Source organism: Oncorhynchus tshawytscha, unplaced genomic scaffold, assembly GCF_018296145.1.
Source record: "Oncorhynchus tshawytscha isolate Ot180627B unplaced genomic scaffold, Otsh_v2.0 Un_contig_7101_pilon_pilon, whole genome shotgun sequence".
NCBI classification, from domain to species: Eukaryota; Metazoa; Chordata; class Actinopteri; order Salmoniformes; family Salmonidae; genus Oncorhynchus; species Oncorhynchus tshawytscha.
In genome coordinates, this window is record NW_024609556.1 from 113,826 (window position 1) to 138,311 (window position 24,486).

At 46.3% G+C, this 24,486-nt stretch overlaps 1 long non-coding RNA gene across 2 annotated transcripts; it reads left to right on the forward strand.

The window, feature by feature from the left end:
• Window positions 1–13,939: 13,939 nt before the first annotated feature.
• On the forward strand, window positions 13,940–17,947 carry LOC112247215. Of its 2 annotated transcripts, XR_002953037.2 has the most exons (4): window positions 13,940–14,541; window positions 14,969–15,001; window positions 15,285–17,437; window positions 17,594–17,947. It is a non-coding gene; the product is annotated as an uncharacterized LOC112247215 (long non-coding RNA). The 2 variants fall into 2 exon arrangements; XR_006082399.1 differs by lacking the exon at window positions 14,969–15,001.
• The last annotated feature ends 6,539 nt before the right edge of the window (window positions 17,948–24,486 follow it).

Genomic DNA, 24,486 nt, shown 5'->3' on the forward strand with positions numbered 1-24,486 from the left:
ATAATGAAACATCATCATAACAGCTCTGACCTCCGACCCCTAGGTGATGATGTCATCAGATGAATGTTCTCTGTGAAGGTCACAGAGCTTGAGACGGAGTGGCCTAGCGAGACGAGGGGTTGATGGTTACTCATGTGTTAGATTATTATGTTAATGGGTTCATTATTTACTACTCCTCTCAGACAAAATGAGGATTAGATTTATATGCATCCAAAATGGCACCCTATTCCCTACATAGTACACTCCTTTAGACCAGGGTCAGTAGGACTCTGGCACCCTATTCCCTACATAGTACACTCCTTTAGACCAGGGTCAGTAGGACTCTGGCACCCTATTCCCTACGTAGTACACTACTGTTGAGCAGGGCCCATGCACCCTATAGACACTGTATATTCGATAGGCAATGACTTGAAAAACTACAAACCTCAGATTTCCCACTTCCTGGTTGGATTTTGTCTCAGGGTTTTGCCTGCCAAATGGGTTCTGTTATACTCACAGACATCATTCAAACAGTTTAAGAAACTTTAGAGTGTTTTCTACCCAAATATGAGTAGCAGGCCGTTGACTCTGGGCACCTTATTATCCAAGCTACTCAATACTGCCCCCCAGTCCCAATGAAGTTAAAGGAGGATCCTGATAGGTTTATAGGAGCTGACTATTAAAGGAGGATCCTGATAGGTTGATGGGAGCTGACTATTAAAGAAGGATCCTGATAGGTTGATAGGAGCTGACTATTAAAGGAGGATCCTGATAGGTTGATAGGAGCTGACTATTAAAGGAGGATCCTGATAGGTTGATAGGAGCTCACTATTAAAGGAGGATCCTGATAGGTTGATAGGAGCTGACTATTAAAGGAGGATCCTGATAGGTTTGTCGTGGTTGACCATTAAAGGAGTTCCTTGGAATGAAGAACAACACTACAGCAGACAGCTCAAGGCAGAGTTCAGAGTTCAGTGACTTAAACCTGACTGCTTGTTGCTAAGCTAATCACCCCTGTCTGACTGTTCGTTGCTAAGCTAATCACCCCTGTCTGACTGCTCGTTGCTAAGCTAATCACTCCTGTCTGACTGCTCGTTGCTAAGCTAATCACCCCTGTCTGACTGCTCGTTGCTAAGCTAATCACCCCTGTCTGACTGCTCGTTGCTAAGCCAATTGGGGCGGCAGGGTAGCCTAGTGGTTAGAGCGTTGGGCTAGTAACCGAAAGGTTGCAAGTTTGAATCCCCGAGCTGACAAGGTAGAAATCTGTCGTTCTGCCCCTGAACAAGGCAGTTAACCCCACTGTTCTTAGGCCGTCATTGAAAATAAGAATTTGTTCTTAACTGACTTGCCTAGTTAAATAAAGGTAAAATAATCACCCCTGTCTGACTGCTTGCTAAGCTAATCACCCCTGTCTGACTGCTTGTTGCTAAGCTAATCACCCCTGTCTGACTGCACGTTGCTAAGCAAATCACCCCTGTCTGACTGCTCGTTGCTAAGCTAATCACCCTGTCTGACTGCTCGTTGCTAAGCAAATCAACCCTGTCTGACTGCTTGTTGCTAAGCAAATCACCCTTGTCTGACTGCTCATTGCTAAGATAATCACCCCTGTCTGAATGCTCGTTGCTGGTATCAAGCATCAACAGTCACTGATTTTCTTAGTTGATTCACAGTGGACTCTTGGCATTGAGTTAGTTACAAGGACACAAAAAGCAAAACTTCATTCATTAATTTATGAGATAAAAAGTAGTTTTGATTTAATGTCATTAACCCATTATAATGACCCAGAAAGACGTCGACCAGGGATTGCCTCGTTTCACTCACCTGAAATGTTTAGATAGAACATCTACGACAATAACACTGGGGAGACAATAGGGCCTGGGCTTGGTCTCAACACCTATTACCCTACTACAATATCACTGGGGAGACAATAGGGCCTGGGCTTGGTCTCAACACCTACTACAATAACACTGGGGAGACAATAGGACCTGGGCTTGGTCTCAACACCTACTACAATAACACTGGGGAGACAATAGGACCTGGGCTTGGTCTCAACACCTACTACAATAACACTGGGGAGACAATAGGACCTGGGCTTGGTCTCAACACCTACTACAATAACACTGGGGAGACAATAGGACCTGGGCTTGGCCTCATCACCTACTACAATAACACTGGGGAGACAATAGGACCTGGGCTTGGTATCACACACCTACTACAATAACACTGGGGAGACAATAGGACCTGGGCTTGGTCTCAACACCTACTACAATAACACTGGGGAGACAATAGGACCTGGGCTTGGTATCAACACCTACTACAATAACACTGGGGAGACTACTACAATAACACTGGGGAGACAATAGGACCTGGGCTTGGTCTCAACACCTACTACAATAACACTGGGGAGACAATAGGACCTGGGCTTGGTCTCAACACCTACTACAATAACACTGGGGAGACAATAGGACCTGGGCTTGGTATCAACACCTATTACCCTACTACAATAACACTGGGGAGACAATAGGACCTGGGCTTGGCCTCAACACCTACTACAATAACACTGGGGAGACAATAGGACCTGGGCTTGGTATCAACACCTATTACCCTACTACAATAACACTGGGGAGACAATAGGACCTGGGCTTGGTCTCAACACCTACTACAATAACACTGGGGAGACAATAGGACCTGGGCTTGGTCTCAACACCTACTACAATAACACTGGGGAGACAATAGGACCTGGGCTTGGTCTCAACACCTACTACAATAACACCTATCTACCCTACTACAATAACACTGGGGAGACAATAGGACCTGGGCTTGGTCTCAACACCTACTACAATAACACTGGGGAGACAATAGGACCTGGGCTTGGTCTCAACACCTACTACAATAACACTGGGGAGACAATAGGCTACAATAACACTGGGGGACCTGGGCTTGGTCTCAACACCTACTACAATAACACTGGGGAGACAATAGGACCTGGGCTTGGCCTCAACACCTACTACAATAACACTGGGGAGACAATAGGACCTGGGCTTGGCCTCATCACCTACTACAATAACACTGGGGAGACAATAGGACCTGGGCTTGGCCTCATCACCTACTACAATAACACTGGGGAGACAATAGGACCTGGGCTTGGTCTCACACCTACTACAATAACACTGGGGAGACAATAGGACCTGGGCTTGGCCTCAACATCACCTACTACAATAACACTGGGGAGACAATAGGACCTGGGCTTGGTCTCATCACCTACTACAATAACACTGGGGAGACAATAGGACCTGGGCTTGGTATCAACACCTACTACAATAACACTGGGAGACACCTACTACAATAACACTGGGGAGACAATAGGACCTGGGCTTGGTCTCAACACCTACTACAATAACACTGGGGAGACAATAGGACCTGGGCTTGGTCTCAACACCTACTACAATAACACTGGGGAGACAATAGGACCTGGGCTTGGTCTCAACACCTACTAGGACCTGGGCTTGGTCTCAACAATAACAATACTGGGGAGACAATAGGACCTGGGCTTGGTCTCAACACCTACTACAATAACACTGGGGAGACAATAGGACCTGGGCTTGGTCTCAACACCTACTACAATAACACTGGGGAGACAATAGGACCTGGGCTTGGTCTCAACACCTACTACAATAACACTGGGGAGACAATAGGACCTGGGCTTGGCCTCAACACCTACTACAATAACACTGGGGAGACAATAGGACCTGGGCTTGGTCTCAACACCTACTACAATAACACTGGGGAGACAATAGGACCTGGGCTTGGTCTCAACACCTACTACAATAACACTGGGGAGACAATAGGACCTGGGCTTGGTCTCAACACCTACTACAATAACACTGGGGAGACAATAGGACCTGGGCTTGGTCTCAACACCTACTACAATAACACTGGGGAGACAATAGGACCTGGGCTTGGTATCAACACCTATTACCCTACTACAATAACACTGGGGAGACAATAGGACCTGGGCTTGGTCTCAACACCTACTACAATAACACTGGGGAGACAATAGGGCCTGGGCTTGGTCTCAACACCTACTACAATAACACTGGGGAGACAATAGGACCTGGGCTTGGTCTCAACACCTACTACAATAACACTGGGGAGACAATAGGGCCTGGGCTTGGTCTCAACACCTATTACAATAACACTGGGGAGACAATAGGACCTGGGCTTGGTATCCAATGCTACCCTATTCCCTATTTACTTTGGACTATAGTGCACTATATACGTAATAGGGTGTCATTTGGGATTTTAACCTAGTTATACAGCTAGTTATAAGGCTTTATTGGTTATCATGTTGTAACAATAACACTGGGGAGACAATAGGACCTGGGCTTTCTTCTGACGACAATAACACTGGGGAGACAAAGGACCTGGGCTTGGTTCGTGTTCACTGGGGAGACAATATTTATTCAACTCAGAACACTAAAACAAAAATAACAAGGAGAATAAACTGGGGAGACAATAGTCCTGTCTGGTGACATACACAAAGACAGAAAATAATCACCCACAACTCAAAACACTGGGGAAAATAGGACCTCCCTAAACACCTATGATTCTGGACCTGGGCTTGGTCTCAACACCTATCAATCAGGGACAACGATAAACAGACTAGGCCTGGGCTGATTGAACACCTACCATAACACTGGGGAGACAAAAACACAGAAATCACTGGGGAGACAAATCATCAACACCTACTAAAACACTGGGGAGACAATAGGACAACCCACCCAACAATAACACTGGGGAGACACCCTGACCACACTACTACAAAACAAAGACATAATAAAAGACCTAAGGTCAGGAACATAGACAACCCACCAACTCACACCCTGACCACACTAAAACAAAGACATAATGGGGAGACAAAGACCTAAGGTCAGGAACATGGGGAGACAACCCACACCAACTCATAGGACCCTGACCACACTAAAACAAAGACATAATAAAGACCTAAGGTCAGGAACATAGACAACCCACCCAACTCACGCCCTGACCACACTAAAACAAAGACATAATAAAAGACCTAAGGTCAGGAACATAGACAACCCACCCAACTCACACCCTGACCATACTAAAACAAAGACAATAAAGACCTAAGGTCAGGAACATAGACAACCCACCCAACTCACGCCCTGACCATACTAAAACAAAGACATTAGGACCTGGGCTTGGTCTCATCACCTACTACAATAACAAAGACCTAAGGTCAGGAACATAGACAACCCACCCAACTCACGCCCTGACCACACTAAAACAAAGACATAATAAAAGACCTAAGGTCAGGAACATGGGGAGACAACCCACCCAACTCACACCCTGACCACACTAAAACAAAGACATAATAAAAGACCTAAGGTCAGGAACATAGACAACCCACCCAACTCACACCCTGACCACACTAAAACAAAGACATAATAAAAGACCTAAGGTCAGGAACATAGACAACCCACCCAACTCACGCCCTGACCACACTAAAACAAAGACATAATAAAAGACCTAAGGTCAGGAACATAGACAACCCACCCAGACAACACCCTGACCACACTAAAACAAAGACATAATAAAAGACCTAAGGTCAGGAACATAGACAACCCACCCAACTCACACCCTGACCACACTAAAACAAAGACATAATAAAAGACCTAAGGTCAGGAACATAGACAACCCACCCAACTCACACCCTGACCACACTAAAACAAAGACATAATAAAAGACCTAAGGTCAGGAACATAGACAACCCACCCAACTCACGCCCTGACCACACTAAAACAAAGACATAATAAAAGACCTAAGGTCAGGAACATAGACAACCCACCCAACTCACGCCCTGACCACACTAAAACAAAGACATAATAAAAGACCTAAGGTCAGGAACATAGACAACCCACCCAACTCACACCCTGACCACACTAAAACAAAGACATAATAAAAGACCTAAGGTCAGGAACATGGGGAGACAACCCACCCAACTCACACCCTGACCATACTAAAACAAAGACATAATAAAAGACCTAAGGTCAGGAACATAGACAACCCACCCAACTCACACCCTGACCACACTAAAACAAAGACATAATAAAAGACCTAAGGTCAGGAACATAGACAACCCACCCAACTCACACCCTGACCACACTAAAACAAAGACATAATAAAAGACCTAAGGTCAGGAACATAGACAACCCACCCAACACACCCTGACCAATACTAAAACAAAGACATAACTGGGGAGACAAAAGACCTAAGGTCAGGAACATAGACAACCCACCCAACTCACACCCTGACCACACTAAAACAAAGACATAATAAAAGACCTAAGGTCAGGAACATAGACAACCCACCCAACTCACACCCTGACCACACTAAAACAAAGACATAATAAAAGACCTAAGGTCAGGAACATAGACAACCCACCCAACTCACACCCTGACCACACTAAAACAAAGACATAATAAAAGACCTAAGGTCAGGAACATAGACAACCCACCCAACTCACACCCTGACCACACTAAAACAAAGACATAATAAAAGACCTAAGGTCAGGAACATAGACAACCCACCCAACTCACACCCTGACCACACTAAAACAAAGACATAATAAAAGACCTAAGGTCAGGAACATAGACAACCCACCCAACTCACACCCTGACCACACTAAAACAAAGACATAATAAAAGACCTAAGGTCAGGAACATAGACAACCCACCCAACTCACACCCTGACCATACTAAAACAAAGACATAATAAAAGACCTAAGGTCAGGAACATAGACAACCCACCCAACTCACACCCTGACCACACTAAAACAAAGACATAATAAAAGACCTAAGGTCAGGAACATAGACAACCCACCCAACTCACACCCTGACCACACTAAAACAAAGACATAATAAAAGACCTAAGGTCAGGAACATAGACAACCCACCCAACTCACACCCTGACCACACTAAAACAAAGACATAATAAAAGACCTAAGGTCAGGAACATAGACAACCCACCCAACTCACACCCTGACCACACTAAAACAAAGACATAATAAAAGACCTAAGGTCAGGAACATAGACAACCCACCCAACTCACACCCTGACCACACTAAAACAAAGACATAATAAAAGACCTAAGGTCAGGAACATAGACAACCCACCCAACTCACACCCTGACCACACTAAAACAAAGACATAATAAAAGACCTAAGGTCAGGAACATAGACAACCCACCCAACTCACACCCTGACCACACTAAAACAAAGACATAATAAAAGACCTAAGGTCAGGAACATAGACAACCCACCCAACTCACACCCTGACCACACTAAAACAAAGACATAATAAAAGACCTAAGGTCAGGAACATAGACAACCCACCCAACTCACACCCTGACCACACTAAAACAAAGACATAATAAAAGACCTAAGGTCAGGAACATAGACAACCCACCCAACTCACACCCTGACCACACTAAAACAAAGACATAATAAAAGACCTAAGGTCAGGAACATAGACAACCCACCCAACTCACACCCTGACCACACTAAAACAAAGACATAATAAAAGACCTAAGGTCAGGAACATAGACAACCCACCCAACTCACACCCTGACCACACTAAAACAAAGACATAATAAAAGACCTAAGGTCAGGAACATAGACAACCCACCCAACTCACACCCTGACCACACTAAAACAAAGACATAATAAAAGACCTAAGGTCAGGAACATAGACAACCCACCCAACTCACACCCTGACCACACTAAAACAAAGACATAATAAAAGACCTAAGGTCAGGAACATAGACAACCCACCCAACTCACACCCTGACCACACTAAAACAAAGACATAATAAAAGACCTAAGGTCAGGAACATAGACAACCCACCCAACTCACACCCTGACCACACTAAAACAAAGACATAATAAAAGACCTAAGGTCAGGAACATAGACAACCCACCCAACTCACACCCTGACCACACTAAAACAAAGACATAATAAAAGACCTAAGGTCAGGAACATAGACAACCCACCCAACTCACACCCTGACCACACTAAAACAAAGACATAATAAAAGACCTAAGGTCAGGAACATAGACAACCCACCCAACTCACACCCTGACCACACTAAAACAAAGACATAATAAAAGACCTAAGGTCAGGAACATAGACAACCCACCCAACTCACACCCTGACCACACTAAAACAAAGACATAATAAAAGACCTAAGGTCAGGAACATAGACAACCCACCCAACTCACACCCTGACCACACTAAAACAAAGACATAATAAAAGACCTAAGGTCAGGAACATAGACAACCCACCCAACTCACACCCTGACCACACTAAAACAAAGACATAATAAAAGACCTAAGGTCAGAACGTGACAAGAACCTTATAAAGAGATCTTCCGTGAGCTATTTAGACTTTGTAAGATTTCTGTTGTCACACCAGTCAGCAGTGCTTCTCGCGAGAGAAGCTTCACAGTTTTAAAACGGATTCAAATCAAATCAAATGTTATTTGTCACATACACATGATTAGCAGATGTTAATGCGAGTAAGAGTAATAATAGATTCTACAGTCTAACAACACCTTTATATTCTGGTTGGAACGCCGTCAGATAATATGAAGGCTGCAGAAAAACAACGTTGTTTAATGTCTATGCTTTAGGCTCCGTTTATAAAGGAACGACGCAATGTGTGTGTGTGTGTGTGTGTGTGTGTGTGTGTGTGTGTGTGTGTGTGTGTGTGTGTGTGTGTGTGGTTCTAAACCCGTTTTTTATTTATTTGACTGTACTGGTTCAGATCATTATGATTCATGAATATCAACCCAAATACACAGTTGTAATAACATTTCGCCCACTGAGTTAATTACCGACTAATTTATTACACTGGTTTAAAATGATAGGTTACTAACCTTCATACCGCAGCCGTATAAGTCATTCAATTGTAACAGTAATTAGCTGGCTACAGTATTAACGAGCCTGCATGAAAAATACACAGTTGCCAGTTAAATAATTCTCTATTTGTTCATCAAGTGCTACTGTCAGGCCTACTATCGTGTAGGATATAAACAGAGGTGGGTCTAATAGCTTATTAAACGTCAAAAACACACAGCAATAACTATTTCGCTGTCGTATCTTGGTGTTCATTGTCGGTCAGTGACGCTGCCGTGAAGAGAAGCTTTACTAAAAGCATCTTGCAATCGAAAGTGACTGACTGGTTGTTTTTCCAGCGAGGAGTTCAGAGTTTCACCGCTGAGCCGTGAAATGAGGAAGAACAGCTGATGTAGCACGGCGGCAGACATCACACACACACACACACACACACACACACACACACACACACACACACACACACACACACACACACACACACACACACACACACACACACACACACAGCCCGGCTTCGACCTGTGCAGAGTGGTGGGGGGAGGGGAGCTTTCCTTTCACGCCCGGACAGAAAATCCGCTCAACTAAGTCCACAAAACTTAAAAGCGTTGTTACTTTTACTTGTGAATGAGTTTAAGGAATTTATTGTAGGCCCTATTTTAAAAAAAATAAAATAAAAATAAATAGTATATTAGCCTGTAACTTATCGAGTTGTTTTTTAAAGTCTACTACCCATGAAGGATTGCTTGACCCCTTCAGAATGCCTGGTTGAAAACAGTGGTTATGCATTGAATACACCCAGGGATTAGCACGTTACATGAACATGACCACTGGAGTACAACTCGAGGCAAGTGACCAACATGAATAAGTAACTTCCTTTAAAACGTCGATAGAATGCAATGGTTGCCGCCTGAAAACAGTCCAGTATTTTAGCGGCGTTTCAGCGCTGTCCATGGTGCTACTTTCCCCACATAGTGGCTATAGCCCCCACTCTGTTGCCGCCTGTGTTTTACTGTATCCGTTGGATCACTTGCTGTGTTTTACAAGCGGTAATTATATCGTAATATGTATTCCAGACCTATTTTCCAGTATTGTAGAACACCACGCAACACTACTCAGCTGCGTCCCCCCCCCCCCCTTATTAATTTGTATTCGAAACTAGCCTTCTCTAGACTAGGTTACTCCTGTGGTGTTTTCTCTTTGAGTTGATTTGAAAAGCATAGCAACGCTATCTCTGTTTCACATCAACTCTCAACTCACATCCTCCCCGTGGCCGACCGACACAGACCCACTCCGAGGCACTGATTGGCTGCTCGCCGCCCCACCTCGCGTCGGTCTGAAGCCATATGCAGCAGCGGAAAAGTCCTGATTGGCACAGCCCGCACCCCCTTCGCGCAGCACGCCAAAAGGAGCTCCAATGGCGGCTTGACCTGTGTGGCTTGGAGGAGGGAGGACGCGGGAGGCTAGGGGGAGGGAGGAAGACAAATCCTTGAGCACAGGGTGAGGGGTGTCAGATTAGAAAAAGGAGAAATGTATTTGTGTGAGCAAAACGTCACACTCGGTAGGCTACTTGCTGTTAGCTATATGACCCGTTTCTCTCTCTCTCTCAGAACAAAATGGCTAACTGCCCCTCTACAGCCCGATCTCTGTGTTACAACCGAGTGTTGGTATAATTCAGATGATGTGCTACTAACTTCAGACCGCTTGTTTATATTCATTTGCTCTTCTGTATGCTACTTAGAAAGACACAGAAAGATGTGGAATTATTTAAGACTATAATGCTTTTAACACATAATTCATTAGGCCTTTATGTACTAAGCTGGCACACACAAGATCACATGTTGATAACTGCAGTGAACAATTCTTAACTGGGCATCTAAGCACATAGGCCTATAAGGAACAGAGGTGTATGTCTGTTGGTGTCCAGGCTGACTAGCTAAATCAATAAGGGGAGAGAACATAACCTTTAAATGACCTCAGCTTCACTTCTCCTGGCGCTTTTACAGGTCAGAGTGGTCTTAGAATAAACTGGAGCAATGAATAACTCATTTTCCTCTCCATGAAATGCCCAATGTCCCTCTGAGTGTGTTTACAGACCCAATGTCCCTCTGAGTGTGTTACAGACCCAATGTCCCTCTGAGTGTGTTAAGACCCAATGTCCCTCTGAGTGTGTTAAGACCCAATGTCCCTCTGAGTGTGTTACAGACCCAATGTCCCTCTGAGTGTGTTACAGACCCAATGTCCCTCTGAGTGTGTTACAGACCCAATGTCCCTCTGAGTGTGTTACAGACCCAATGTCCCTCTGAGTGTGTTAAAGACCCAATGTCCCTCTGAGTGTGTTACCCAGACCCAATGTCCCTCTGAGTGTGTTACAGACCCAATGTCCCTCTGAGTGTGTTACAGACCCAATGTCCCTCTGAGTGTGTTACAGACCCAATGTCCCTCTGAGTGTGTTACAGACCCAATGTCCCTCTGAGTGTGTTACAGACCCAATGTCCCTCTGAGTGTGTTACAGACCCAATGTCCCTCTGAGTGTGTTACAGACCCAATGTCCCTCTGAGTGTGTTACAGACCCAATGTCCCTCTGAGTGTGTTACAGACCCAATGTCCCTCTGAGTGTGTTACAGACCCAATGTCCCTCTGAGTGTGTTACAGACCCAATGTCCCTCTGAGTGTGTTACAGACCCAATGTCCCTCTGAGTGTGTTACAGACCCAATGTCCCTCTGAGTGTGTTACAGACCCAATGTCCCTCTGAGTGTGTTACAGACCCAATGTCCCTCTGAGTGTGTTAAGACCCAATGTCCCTCTGAGTGTGTTAAAGACCCAATGTCCCTCTGAGTGTGTTACAGACCCAATGTCCCTCTGAGTGTGTTAAGACCCAATGTCCCTCTGAGTGTGTTAAGACCCAATGTCCCTCTGAGTGTGTTACAGACCCAATGTCCCTCTGTTACAGACCCAATGTCCCTCTGTTACAGACCCAATGTCCCTCTGAGTGTGTTACCAAGACCCAATGTCCCTCTGAGTGTGTTAAAGACCCAATGTCCCTCTGAGTGTGTTAAGACCCAATGTCCCTCTGAGTGTGTTAAGACCCAATGTCCCTCTGAGTGTGTTAAAGACCCAATGTCCCTCTGAGTGTGTTAAGACCCAATGTCCCTCTGAGTGTGTTACAGACCCAATGTCCCTCTGAGTGTGTTAAAGACCCAATGTCCCTCTGAGTGTGTTAAAGACCCAATGTCCCTCTGAGTGTGTTAAGACCCAATGTCCCTCTGAGTGTGTTAAAGACCCAATGTCCCTCTGAGTGTGTTAAAGACCCAATGTCCCTCTGAGTGTGTTACAGACCCAAGTGTGTTACAGACCCAATGTCCCTCTGAGTGTGTTACAGACCCAATGTCCCTCTGAGTGTGTTACAGACCCAATGTCCCTCTGAGTGTGTTACAGACCCAATGTCCCTCTGAGTGTGTTAAGACCCAATGTCCCTCTGAGTGTGTTACAGACCCAATGTCCCTCTGAGTGTGTTACAGACCCAATGTCCCTCTGAGTGTGTTAAGACCCAATGTCCCTCTGAGTGTGTTACAGACCCAATGTCCCTCTGAGTGTGTTACAGACCCAATGTCCCTCTGAGTGTGTTACAGACCCAATGTCCCTCTGAGTGTGTTAAAGACCCAATGTCCCTCTGAGTGTGTTACAGACCCAATGTCCCTCTGAGTGTGTTACAGACCCAATGTCCCTCTGAGTGTGTTACAGACCCAATGTCCCTCTGAGTGTGTTACAGACCCAATGTCCCTCTGAGTGTGTTAAAGACCCAATGTCCCTCTGAGTGTGTTAAAGACCCAATGTCCCTCTGAGTGTGTTACAGACCCAATGTCCCTCTGAGTGTGTTACAGACCCAATGTCCCTCTGAGTGTGTTACAGACCCAATGTCCCTCTGAGTGTGTTACAGACCCAATGTCCCTCTGAGTGTGTTAAAGACTCAATGTCCCTCTGAGTGTGTTACAGACCCAATGTCCCTCTGAGTGTGTTAAAGACCCAATGTCCCTCTGAGTGTGTTAAAGACCCAATGTCCCTCTGAGTGTGTTACAGACCCAATGTCCCTCTGAGTGTGTTAAAGACCCAATGTCCCTCTGAGTGTGTTAAAGACCCAATGTCCCTCTGAGTGTGTTACAGACCCAATGTCCCTCTGAGTGTGTTAAAGACCCAATGTCCCTCTGAGTGTGTTAAGACCCAATGTCCCTCTGAGTGTGTTAAGACCCAATGTCCCTCTGAGTGTGTTACAGACCCAATGTCCCTCTGAGTGTGTTAAGACCCAATGTCCCTCTGAGTGTGTTAAGACCCAATGTCCCTCTGAGTGTGTTACAGACCCAATGTCCCTCTGAGTGTGTTACAGACCCAATGTCCCTCTGAGTGTGTTAAGACCCAATGTCCCTCTGAGTGTGTTAAAGACCCAATGTCCCTCTGAGTGTGTTAAAGACCCAATGTCCCTCTGAGTGTGTTAAAGCCCCAATGTCCCTCTGAGTGTGTTAAGACCCAATGTCCCTCTGAGTGTGTTAAAGACCCAATGTCCCTCTGAGTGTGTTAAGACCCAATGTCCCTCTAAGTGTGTTACAGACCCAATGTCCCTCTGAGTGTGTTAAAGACCCAATGTCCCTCTGAGTGTGTTAAGACCCAATGTCCCTCTGAGTGTGTTAAAGAGCATTTCTTTGGGGGGGGGGGCGTAGCTGTATATTTACTTCAGTAACAACCTAGTAGTAACATATTAGAACATAACAATGAACACAATGTAAGTCTATTATTCTACACGTGATAAAGCCTAACCTTATGCACATTACTGGACTTAATAAAATAGTTATCTATCCTGGATTTAATAAAATAGTTATCTATCCTGGATTTAATAAAATAGTTATCTATCCTGGATTTAATAAAATAGTTATCTATCCTGGACTTAATTAATAAAATAGTTATCTATCCTGGACTTAAGAAAATAGTTATCTATCCTGGACTTAATAAAATAGTTATCTATCCTGGACTTAAGAAAAATAGTTATCTATCCTTGCAATATTGTGGACAGCCTGAGTGTATTTTATTCAGGAGTGCGCATGACTGAGTGTATGCTTTTGTGACCGAGGGGGAGAGAAAGACAGACGAGGGGAGAGTTCTGTTCTTTCACTGCTCCATCCGGGAATTTTCGAATTAGCATTGACAGCCGAAGCGCAACTTTTCCCCAGGCAAAGTGAAATCAAGCCGCTCACTCGGACAAAATATAGTCCCCACTATTCAACTAAAAATGATCAAAAGAAAAATAAATCGACCGTTTGGAGAGGATGCGTCGACGCGGCGTTATTTTTAGAGTGGATCTGTCCAGGTGCTGAAACCTTTCCCCCGTGTTTAGAGCACTTTGCTCAGCGGCGTAAAGTGAGTGATGAGCCCTCTACACAGCAAAGAAGCAAGAACTTGCTTTGCAGCCTGAGTAGTTCTTCTTTCGATTGTTATTGTCGCTTTAAAAAAAACATTTTAATTCACTTAAACTTCACATTGATTACATCGAAAGTGGTACAAAAGTGTTTTTGAAGTCGGAACATGGAACTACAATGCCTGCAAGAGGCGTTGAAAGTCGAGATCCAATGTCATCAGGTAAAAACGAAACATCGTTTCATTCTACCCCTTATTTGTGGTCTTTTGAGCGAGCGAGGGGTGTAGAGAGGAAACAAATCTCAGAGGGATCAAACGTGAGATGTTTGTTTTCCCAGCGAGAAAAAGAGTATGTGCTCTGTTATGCTTAGCTTGTATGTTCGTGCGACGCCATAAACATGCACTTTCAGATGAGAGTGGGATACTTTTTAGACTACTTTGTTATTGTCGTGGGTCTGTTTCGAGCATCAAGAACTAGGTTGTAATAATGCGGTGGTCCTGTGTGGCGAGCAGGACGCGACCTGAATATTTATGAGCTGTAGAAACCGACTCGCTCCTAATGCTTCGCTGCTTTGATCTTGTCTTTACACACTAAACTTGAAACACTTTTTCTAATTCCTCTTTCGTTTTTTTTTCTTCCTCCGGTTAGAAACTAGTTGCACAGATGAAGCAAGACCCGCAGGTAAATGTCTATTTGTGAAAGCCTTGTAATCGTCCTCTAGACACGGCTGGTTAGGGTTAGGGACTGTGGCAGGAAACTTTATCAGCATTAAATCTCTTTATTGTCTTGTTGTAAACCCTGTTTACTTAGCAGAGTTTCCACCTGCTTTGTCCTCAAATGTGACTTTGGTTTATAACGCAACGGCATAAGTTTGAAACGTGTCGACATTGTTAGGTTACACTTGGTGTTTTGGTCCCATTTATAATCTTATTATTTGACTGATGATGTTTTTGTTTAATTGTAGGATGGAGAGCTTAAGAAACAACTACACGAAAGACACGACAGAATAACAGCCCTTAGCGAAAAACAAGTAAGAAAACCCCCAAAGCTTTATTATACACTAGTGTTGGCTATAATCATCATTCATGTCACGGCAATAGTCTTGTATTGTGTGAGACCGTTATGTTCAGGACAATGTGCTTGTTTAAAAAAAAAAAGGTTTCAAAAGTAAAGGCATTGATTTAGTCTTTGCTCCCCCTTTAAAGTCGTTGTGTTGTAGAATTCCTCAACGTAATCTGCTGATTCTGTCCGGATACTCTTTAAGTTGTGTAACATGAAATGTTGAAAAATGTAGCGTCCATTTTGAGTAAGTCGACATGTTTCAGGAGAGTAAAGAAAGGAGATGCTCAAGTATCCGGTCTGGACTTTTTTTTTTTTTTTTTTTTTACACATCAAGCATCACGTTTTTACTATTCTGACTATTCGTAGATATTCATCGCCGAATGAATACGTATTGTTTTGTTGCTTCTAAATTGACTTTATTTGTTACTTTATAGCCAGTCGTGGGGTATTATTTATTCTTGGTCACATGACGGTAAAGGTTGCTTTTGATTCGATCGCAGCTTACACTTTCATTATTTTTTTTATTTTTTTACTACATCTAGTATCAAATTGGCCAAGATGAACTTCCATCTTGTAATAAGTGATTTAAACGTATTTGTATGTATTCCTAATGAGTCATTTGAAAGGTAAAGAGAAACACTAAAGTACAGCTCTTCCGCCCAGGAGAACGGGAGCTTTCAGCACCACAGAACAGATGCCGTTGAACGCTTAAAGTCACAACACTGCCTGGCTCAATATATGAAGTTACCGAAGCCACTAAGGAACACAAAACAGACATATAATGTGTAAATATATGTTGTAGAAGTCAAATCAATCGATGTTGAATCATTTTAGTTCATTATAAAGGGTTTTTGCGTTGGCCTAAGTTAGATCGATCCTGTTTCTTCAGGAATGCAGTTTTCAGCACTTGAGCCCTGAACAGCGCCTTGATTTTCTCCACCATTCGCTGTTGAACGTTTCCTGTAAAGCAGAAGACAAACTCATTTAGGCAGCTTATGCAGAGAAACAATGCTTATATTTTCACGTAGTTGGTTATCTATTTACACGAGGTTGATCTTTCCAGTGAATGTATTTGTTGTAGTGTTTTACGCAAAGCGCCTTAGTTTGGTAGTGGATGCTTCCATTTTGTGCCGAGAAGGGGTGTTGGTTCCTTCCTAACATGGAGAAAAAGTCTGCGGAGTTTCTCGGAGAGGGGGGATGGGCCCCATTCATGCCGAACATTACCATTTTGATTGCTTTGATGCTGTTTATAGAGGAGGGGGAGGGGAGAGAGAAAAGAGAGAGCCCCGAGTCAGCAGCAGCGCAGCCTGGGATGTTTAATCACTGTTTAGCGCCGATTCTCCTTATTTTATTAGCGGAATATGACCTATAGTTTACTCTGCTCTAGCGATGCTTGCTGCTACCAGAGAAAATCTGCTTTTTACACCGTCATAGATGTTGTTGTTGTTGTTGTTGTAGGGCACTGACATTACATATCACCTGAAGAATAGGCTTTTGTTTACTTTTGTTTAAGTCAATTTTGAGATGTTAAAAGATAGCTTTGTTAGGTCAACATATGTGTAATAATTTAGCCTATTCATTTAGCATATGATTCGCTTTCTTTCTTTCTTTCTTTCTTTCTTTCTTTCTCTTAAATTAAAAGTGTATTTTGCTTGAGTGGCTTTTGTTTTATAAAAATGACATAAAATTAATACTTAACATAGTGACTTTATAGTCATCCAGACGTTATAATGCATATGCCAATGTTCTGACGGTGGCTAGTAAATACTAGTCCCTCTGTTAAACCAAACTACTCTACAAACACGAGGCAGAAAGTGTACAGTATGCATCATATATCTATGAGGATGCAGGCCTGTGTATGTTTCTATCCTAGGTTTTGTTGAGGGACAGTGTGAAGACAGAGAGGAGCAGGTTGTTGAGGGACGGTGTGAAGACAGAGAGGAGCAGGTTGTTGAGGGACGGTGTGAAGACAGAGAGGAGCAGGTTGTTGAGGGACAGTGTGAAGACAGAGAGGAGCAGGTTGTTGAGGGACGGTGTGAATACAGAGAGGAGCAGGTTGTTGAGGGACAGAGAGGAGCAGGTTGTGAATAGAGAGAGGAGCAGGTTGTTGAGGGACGGTGTGAAGACAGAGAGGAGCAGGTTGTTGAGGGACGGTGTGAAGACAGAGAGGAGCAGGTTGTTGAGGGACGGTGTGAAGACAGAGAGGAGCAGGTTGTTGAGGGACGGTGTGAATAGAGAGAGGAGCAGGTTGTTGAGGGACGGTGTGAAGACAGAGAGGAGCAGGTTGTTGAGGGACAGTGTGAATACAGAGAGGAGCAGGTTGTTGAGGGACGGTGTGAATAGAGAGAGGAGCAGGTTGTTGAGGGACGGTGTGAATAGAGAGAGGAGCAGGTTGTTGAGGGACAGTGTGAATACAGAGAGGAGCAGGTTGTTGAGGGACAGTGTGAATAGAGAGAGGAGCAGGTTGTTGAGGGACGGTGTGAATAGAGAGAGGAGCAGGTTGTTGAGGGACAGTGTGAAGAGAGAGAGGAGCAGGTTGTTGAGGGACAGTGTGAATAGAGAGAGGAGCAGGTTGTTGAGGGACGGTGTGAAGACAGAGAGGAGCAGGTTGTTGAGGGACGGTGTGAATAGAGAGAGGAGCAGGTTGTTAAAGTAGTGCACTATATAGGGAATAGGGCTCTGGTCTAAAGTAGTGCACTATATAGGGAATAGGGCTCTGGTCTAAAGTAGTGCACTATATAGGGAATAGGGCTCTGGTCTAAAGTAGTGCACTATATAGGGAATAGGGCTCTGGTCTATAGTAGTGCACTATATAGGGAATAGGGCTCTGGTCTAAAGTAGTGTATTATATAGGGAATAGGGTGCCTTAAAGCCCTGGTCTAAAGTAGTGCACTATATAGGAGATAGGGCTCTGGTCTATAGTAGTGCACTATATAGGGAATAGGGCTCTGGTCTATAGTAGTGCACTATATAGAGAATAGGGCTCTGGTCTAAAGTAGTGCACTATATAGGGAATAGGGCTCTGGTCTAAAGTAGTGCACTATATAGGGAATAGGGCTCTGGTCTATAGTAGTGCACTATATAAGGAATAGGGCTCTGGTCTAAAGTCGTGCACTATATAGGGAATAGGGTTCTGGTCTAAAGTAGTGCACTATACTGTTCTGTCAGGTAGCAGAGACTACATTAATGTGAATGATTGTAATCAGTCTGTTCTGTCAGGTAGCAGAGACTACAGTAATGTGTAGTTCTTTGGGTGGCCTACTGGGACCCGGCTGGTAACCTGACTGCTAGGTTTATGTTATTAATAACAGTAGTAGTAACAATGTTAACCTGACTGCTAGGTTCATGTTATTAATAACAGTAAGGCTAGTAACCTGACTGCTAGGTTTATGTTATTAATAACAGTAAGGCTAGTAACCTGACTGCTAGGTTTATGTTATTAATAACAGTAAGGCTGGTAACCTGACTGCTAGGTTTATGTTATTAATAACAGTAGTAGTAACAATGTTAACCTGACTCCAGCTGATTTCAATGGACCACCACTCTGTCAGACTGACTGTAAAGTAGGTCTACTTTGAAAGGCAGATTTGGTCGGCCATTATTCCTCACGTTTGGCTCTGTGTCTCAATGTGCTGATCATTAAGTCCTGGTAGTTCTTAGGCTGTATGGAGATGACTGGTATCAGTTATTTATCTGTTTCCTGTTTTACCTACTGTCAGGGGGAGCAGGAAGGTACCAGTTATTTATCTGTTTCCTGTTTTACCTACTGTCAGGGGGAGCAGGAGGGTACCAGTTATTTATCTGTTTCCTGTTTTACCTACTGTCAGGGGGAGCAGGAGGGTACCAGTTATTTATCTGTTTCCTGTTTTACCAAGGCTGCTGTCAGGGAGAGCAGGAAGGTACCAGTTATTTATCTGTTTCCTGTTTTCTGCTGTTAGGGGAAGCAGGGAGGGAAGAAGTAACCGTTAACAGCTACTTAGTTATCCTGTTGTTTGCGTTGTAGTTAGAGGTGCATTAAAATGACAGTGGTAGAGGAAGTCATGCACGTTGAAAATAACACACAAAGAGGGAGCAGGAGGAGGGAGATTTATCTGGAGAAGGGAGAGAGAGAGAGAGGAGGGAGGGAGAGAGACCAAGGAGAGAGAGAGAGAGAGAGAGAGGAGAGGGAGAGAGAGAGAGAGGGGAAGGGGAGAGAGAGGGAGAGAGAGAGAGAGAGATCCTGTTGGGGGAGAGAGAGGGGAGAGAGAGAGAGAGAGAGTGGTAGAGGAGAGAGAGAGAGAGAGAAATAAGAGAGAGAGAGAGAGAGAGAGAGAGAGAGAGAGAGAGAGAGAGAGAGAGAGAGAGAGAGGGGGAGAGAGAGAGAGAGAGAGAGGGGAGAGAGAGAGGGGGGAGAGGAGAGAGAGAGAGAGAGGGGGAGAGAGAGAGAGAGAGAGGAGGGGGAGAGAGAGAGAGAGGAGAGAGGGGAGAGAGAGAGAGAGAGAGAGAGAGAGAGACAGAGAGAGAGAGAGGGGGAGAGAGAGGGGAGAGAGAGAGAGGGGAGAGAGAGAGAGAGAGGGGGGGGAGAGAGAGGGAGAGAGAGAGAGAGAGGGGAGAGAGAGAGAGAGAGAGAGAGAGAGTGAGAGAGAGAGGAGAGAGAGAGGGGGAGAGGGGGATAGAGAGATCAGATGTAAGCTACTTATGAGAGAAAGATTGCCAGGATGGGTGTACACACACACACACACACACACACAGGACACACACACACACACACACACACACACACACACACACACACACACACACACACACACACACACACACACACACACACACACACACAGAGTCAAAAGAAAGAAACATTTAGAAAAAGGGGGTGGAGAAGAGTGAGAAAGAACCAGAAAGATAGAGGAGGAGAGAGGGAGGAGGGGGGGGAGGGAGGGGGGGGAGGGGGAGGGAGGGGGAGGGAGGGAGGGAGGGGGGGGGGAGGGAGGAGAAGGGGGGAGGGAGGGAGGGAGGGAGGGAGGGAGGGAGGGAGGGAGGGAGGGAGGGAGGGAGGGAGGGAGGGAGGGAGGGAGGGAGGGAGGGAGGGAGGGAGGAAGGGAGGGAGGGAGGGAGGTAGGAAAGAAGGAAAGAAGGAAGGGAGGAAGGAAGGAAGGAAAGAAGGGAGTGAGGAAGGGAGGAAGGAAGGAAAGAAAGAAGGAAAGAAGGAAGAGAGGAAGGGAGGAAGGAAGGAAGGGACAAAGGGAGGAAGGAAGGGAGGGAGGGAGGGAGGGAGGAAAGAAGGAAAGAAGGAAGTGAGGAAGGAAGGAAGGAAAGAAGGGAGTGAGGAAGGGAGGAAGGAAGGAAAGAAAGAAGGAAAGAAGGAAGAGAGGAAGGGAGGAAGGAAGGAAGGGACAAAGGGAGGAAGGAAGGGAAGGGAGGAAGGGAGGAAGGGAGGAAGGGAGGGAGGGAGGGAGTGAAGAAAGAAGGGAGGAAGGTTTCCAGAGGGAAGTGAAGAAGGCTGGTCAGATAAATAAGGAGACTGTATGAGAGGAGATCAGAGGAATATCCAGTCACTAAGAGCAGTGAGACAGTTACTGTATGAGAGGAGACATAGTGCACTACTTTATACTACAGCCCTATTCCCTATGTAGTACACTACTTTAGACCAGAGCCCTATTCCCTATATAGTACACTACTTTAGACCAGAGCCCTATTCCCTTTGTAGTACACTGCTATAGACCAGGGCCCTATTCCCTATATAGTGCACTACTTTATACTACAGCTCTATTCCCTATATAGTGCACTACTTTATACTACAGCCCTATTCCCTATATAGTACACTACTTTATACTACAGCCCTATATAGTGCACTACTTTATACTACAGCTCTATTCCCTATATAGTGCACTACTTTATACTACAGCTCTATTCCCTATATAGTGCACTACTTTATACTACAGCCCTATTCCCTATATAGTACACTACTTTATACTACAGCCCTATATAGTGCACTACTCTATACTACAGCTCTATTCCCTATATAGTACACTACTTTATACTACACTACCCAGACTCCTTGCTCCACCCAAACGCGAGGCCACGCCCACGGACGTTAGTTTTTTAAAATCCACAATGAGTCTGGATCTGAGTCCCTCCCCGATGATTTGTAGAACACAAACACATTCTAAGTGTTCTGATTGGTCCCAGAAACAGGAAGTTGGTAGTAGAGGTGAATAGGGGAGAACAGGCTCGTGGTAATGGCCGGAAGCGGAATCAGTGGAACGGTATTAAATACGTCACACGTGGTTTCCATGGTTTCCGTGGTTTCCGTGGTTTCCAGGTGTTTGATGACGTTCCATTTGCTCCGTTTTCCGGACTCTTCTATGAGCCGTCCTCCCTTCAGCAGCCTCCTGTGATTGGACCAGAGCCAGAACATACGTGGGTAAAGGAGGCATTTAGAAAATAAGACAATGGCTTACTTTGATTTATTTGTTTACAGATGATCCAATCGCTGATGACTTTGTTTTTGACGTCAGACTGCAGAATGAACATTGAGCAGTGGGAGAGTTCAGTTTGAGTCGTCAGGGGACCACTATATAGGGAACAGGGAGTTATTGGGTGTCCCGAGTGGCGCAGAGGTCTAAGGCACTGCGTTCTCAGTGCGTCACTACAGACCCTGGTTCGTTTCTACGGCTGTGGCGCAAGCGGCCGGGATCGGGAGTCCCATAGGCCCGGAGCATAGTCCCAGTGTCGTCCGGGTTTGTGTTTGGCCATCCATCGTAAAAAACAATTTGTTCTTAAACGGACTTGCCTAGTTAATTAAAGGGTTAAAATAATTTGGGACCAGTCTGTGTGAAAGCACAGCAGGGGGTTTCCTACAGAGAGTTTCATCATGTTGTCAGACTGAACCTGATATGTTACACCTGTTAGGAGAGGCGGAGTGTGGCCCAGGGAACACTGCCGTCTGATTGGTCTGTCCCACCTGTGGCAGTCTGTTAGAGGCTGCTGTGATTGGTGGAGGAAGAGGTAGAGCCAGGCAGAGGGTCAGGTTAGGCCAGTGTGTAGACTACCCACGATGCCCTCTGTCTAAACAAGTTGTTATTTTGTATTAAATGGCTGTAATTGTCTGTGTGGTGACGATGCAGAGAGCAGTAGTGTGTTGGCTCATGTCCGAGGCCTAAGGAGACGTTGTTCAGTATGCCGTCATCACAGAGGTCAGGCTGTTAGGATCACACGTTACGACGTAGGCCCCTGGCTCCTGATGTAAATATAAACACTGGTATTCCTACATCGCCCAAAACACATTGTGGTTACATGGCTGTGATGTAACCGCTGGCCCGCCTTGTTAAAACCCTACGCTGTGCTACAGTGGCTCTTCTCCCCCTCCACTCCCTCCCCCTCCCCCAGTGGGAACTAGTAATACGGCTCTTCTCCCCCTCCACTCCCTCCCCCTCCCCCAGTGGGAACTAGTAATACGGCTCTTCTCCCCCTCCACTACCTCCCCCCCCCCCCCCCCAGTGGGAACTAGTAATACGGCTCTTCTCCCCCTCCACTCCCTCCCCCTCCCCCAGTGGGAACTAGTAATACGGCTCTTCTCCCCCTCCACTACCTCCCCCTCCCCCAGTGGGAACTAGTAATACGGCTCTTCTCCCCCTCCACTCCCCCCTCCCCCTCCCCCAGTGGGAACTAGTCATACGGCTCTTCTCCCTCCTCCACTACCTCCCCCTCCCCCCCCCCAGTGGGAACTAGTAATACGGCTCTTCTCCCCCTCCACTCCCTCCCCCTCCCCCAGTGGGAACTAGTAATACGGCTCTTCTCCCCCTCCACTCCCTCCCCCTCCCCCAGTGGGAACTAGTAATACGGCTCTTCTCCCCCTCCACTACCTCCCCCCCCCCCTCCCCCAGTGGGAACTAGTAATACGGCTCTTCTCCCCCCCCCTCCCCTCCCCCCCCCTCCACTACCTCCCCCCCCCCCCCCCCAGTGGGAACTAGTAATATGGCTCTTCTCCCTCCTCCACTACCTCCCCCTCCCCCAGTGGGAACTAGTAATACGGCTCTTCTCCCCCTCCACTACCTCCCCCTCCCCCAGTGGGAACTAGTAATACGGCTCTTCTCCCCCTCCACTCCCTCCCCCTCCCCCAGTGGGAACTAGTAATACGGCTCTTCTCCCTCCTCCACTACCCCCCCTCCCCCAGTGGGAACTAGTAATACGGCTCTTCTCTACCTCCCCCCCCCCTCCCCCAGTGGGAACTAGTAATACGGCTCTTCTCCCCCTCCACTCCCTCCCCCTCCCCCAGTGGGAACTAGTAATACGGCTCTTCTCCCCCTCCACTCCCTCCCCCTCCCCCAGTGGGAACTAGTAATACGGCTCTTCTCCCCCTCCACTACCTCCCCCTCCCCCAGTGGGAACTAGTAATACGGCTCTTCTCCCCCTCCACTCCCTCCCCCTCCCCCTGGGAACCGGCTCCCCCCCCCTCCACTACCTCCCCCTCCCCCTCCCCCAGTGGGAACTAGTAATACGGCTCTTCTCCCCCTCCACTACCTCCCCCCCCCCTCCCCAGTGGGAACTAGTAATACGGCTCTTCTCCCCCTCCACTCCCTCCCCCTCCCCCCCTCCCCCTCCACTACCTCCCCCTCCACTACCCCCCTCCCCCAGTGGGAACTAGTAATACGGCTCTTCTCCCTCCTCCACTCCCCCTCCCCCCTCCCCCAGTGGGAACTAGTAATACGGCTCTTCTCCCTCCCCCTCCCTCCCCCTCGGCTCCTCCCCCTCCCCCTCCCCCCCCCAGTGGGAACTAGTAATACGGCTCTTCTCCCCCTCCCTCCCTCCCCCCTCCCCCAGTGGGAACTAGTAATACGGCTCTTCTCCCCCTCCACTCCCTCCCCCTCCCCCTCCCCCCAGTGGGAACTAGTAATACGGCTCTTCTCCCCCTCCACTCCCTCCCCCTCCCCCAGTGGGAACTAGTAATACGGCTCTTCTCCCTCCTCCACTACCTCCCCCCCCTCCCCAGTGGGAACTAGTAATACGGCTCTTCTCCCCCTCCACTCCCTCCCCCCCCCTCCCCCAGTGGGAACTAGTCATACGGCTCTTCTCCCTCCTCCACTACCCCCCCTCCCCCCCCCTCCCCCAGTGGGAACTAGTAA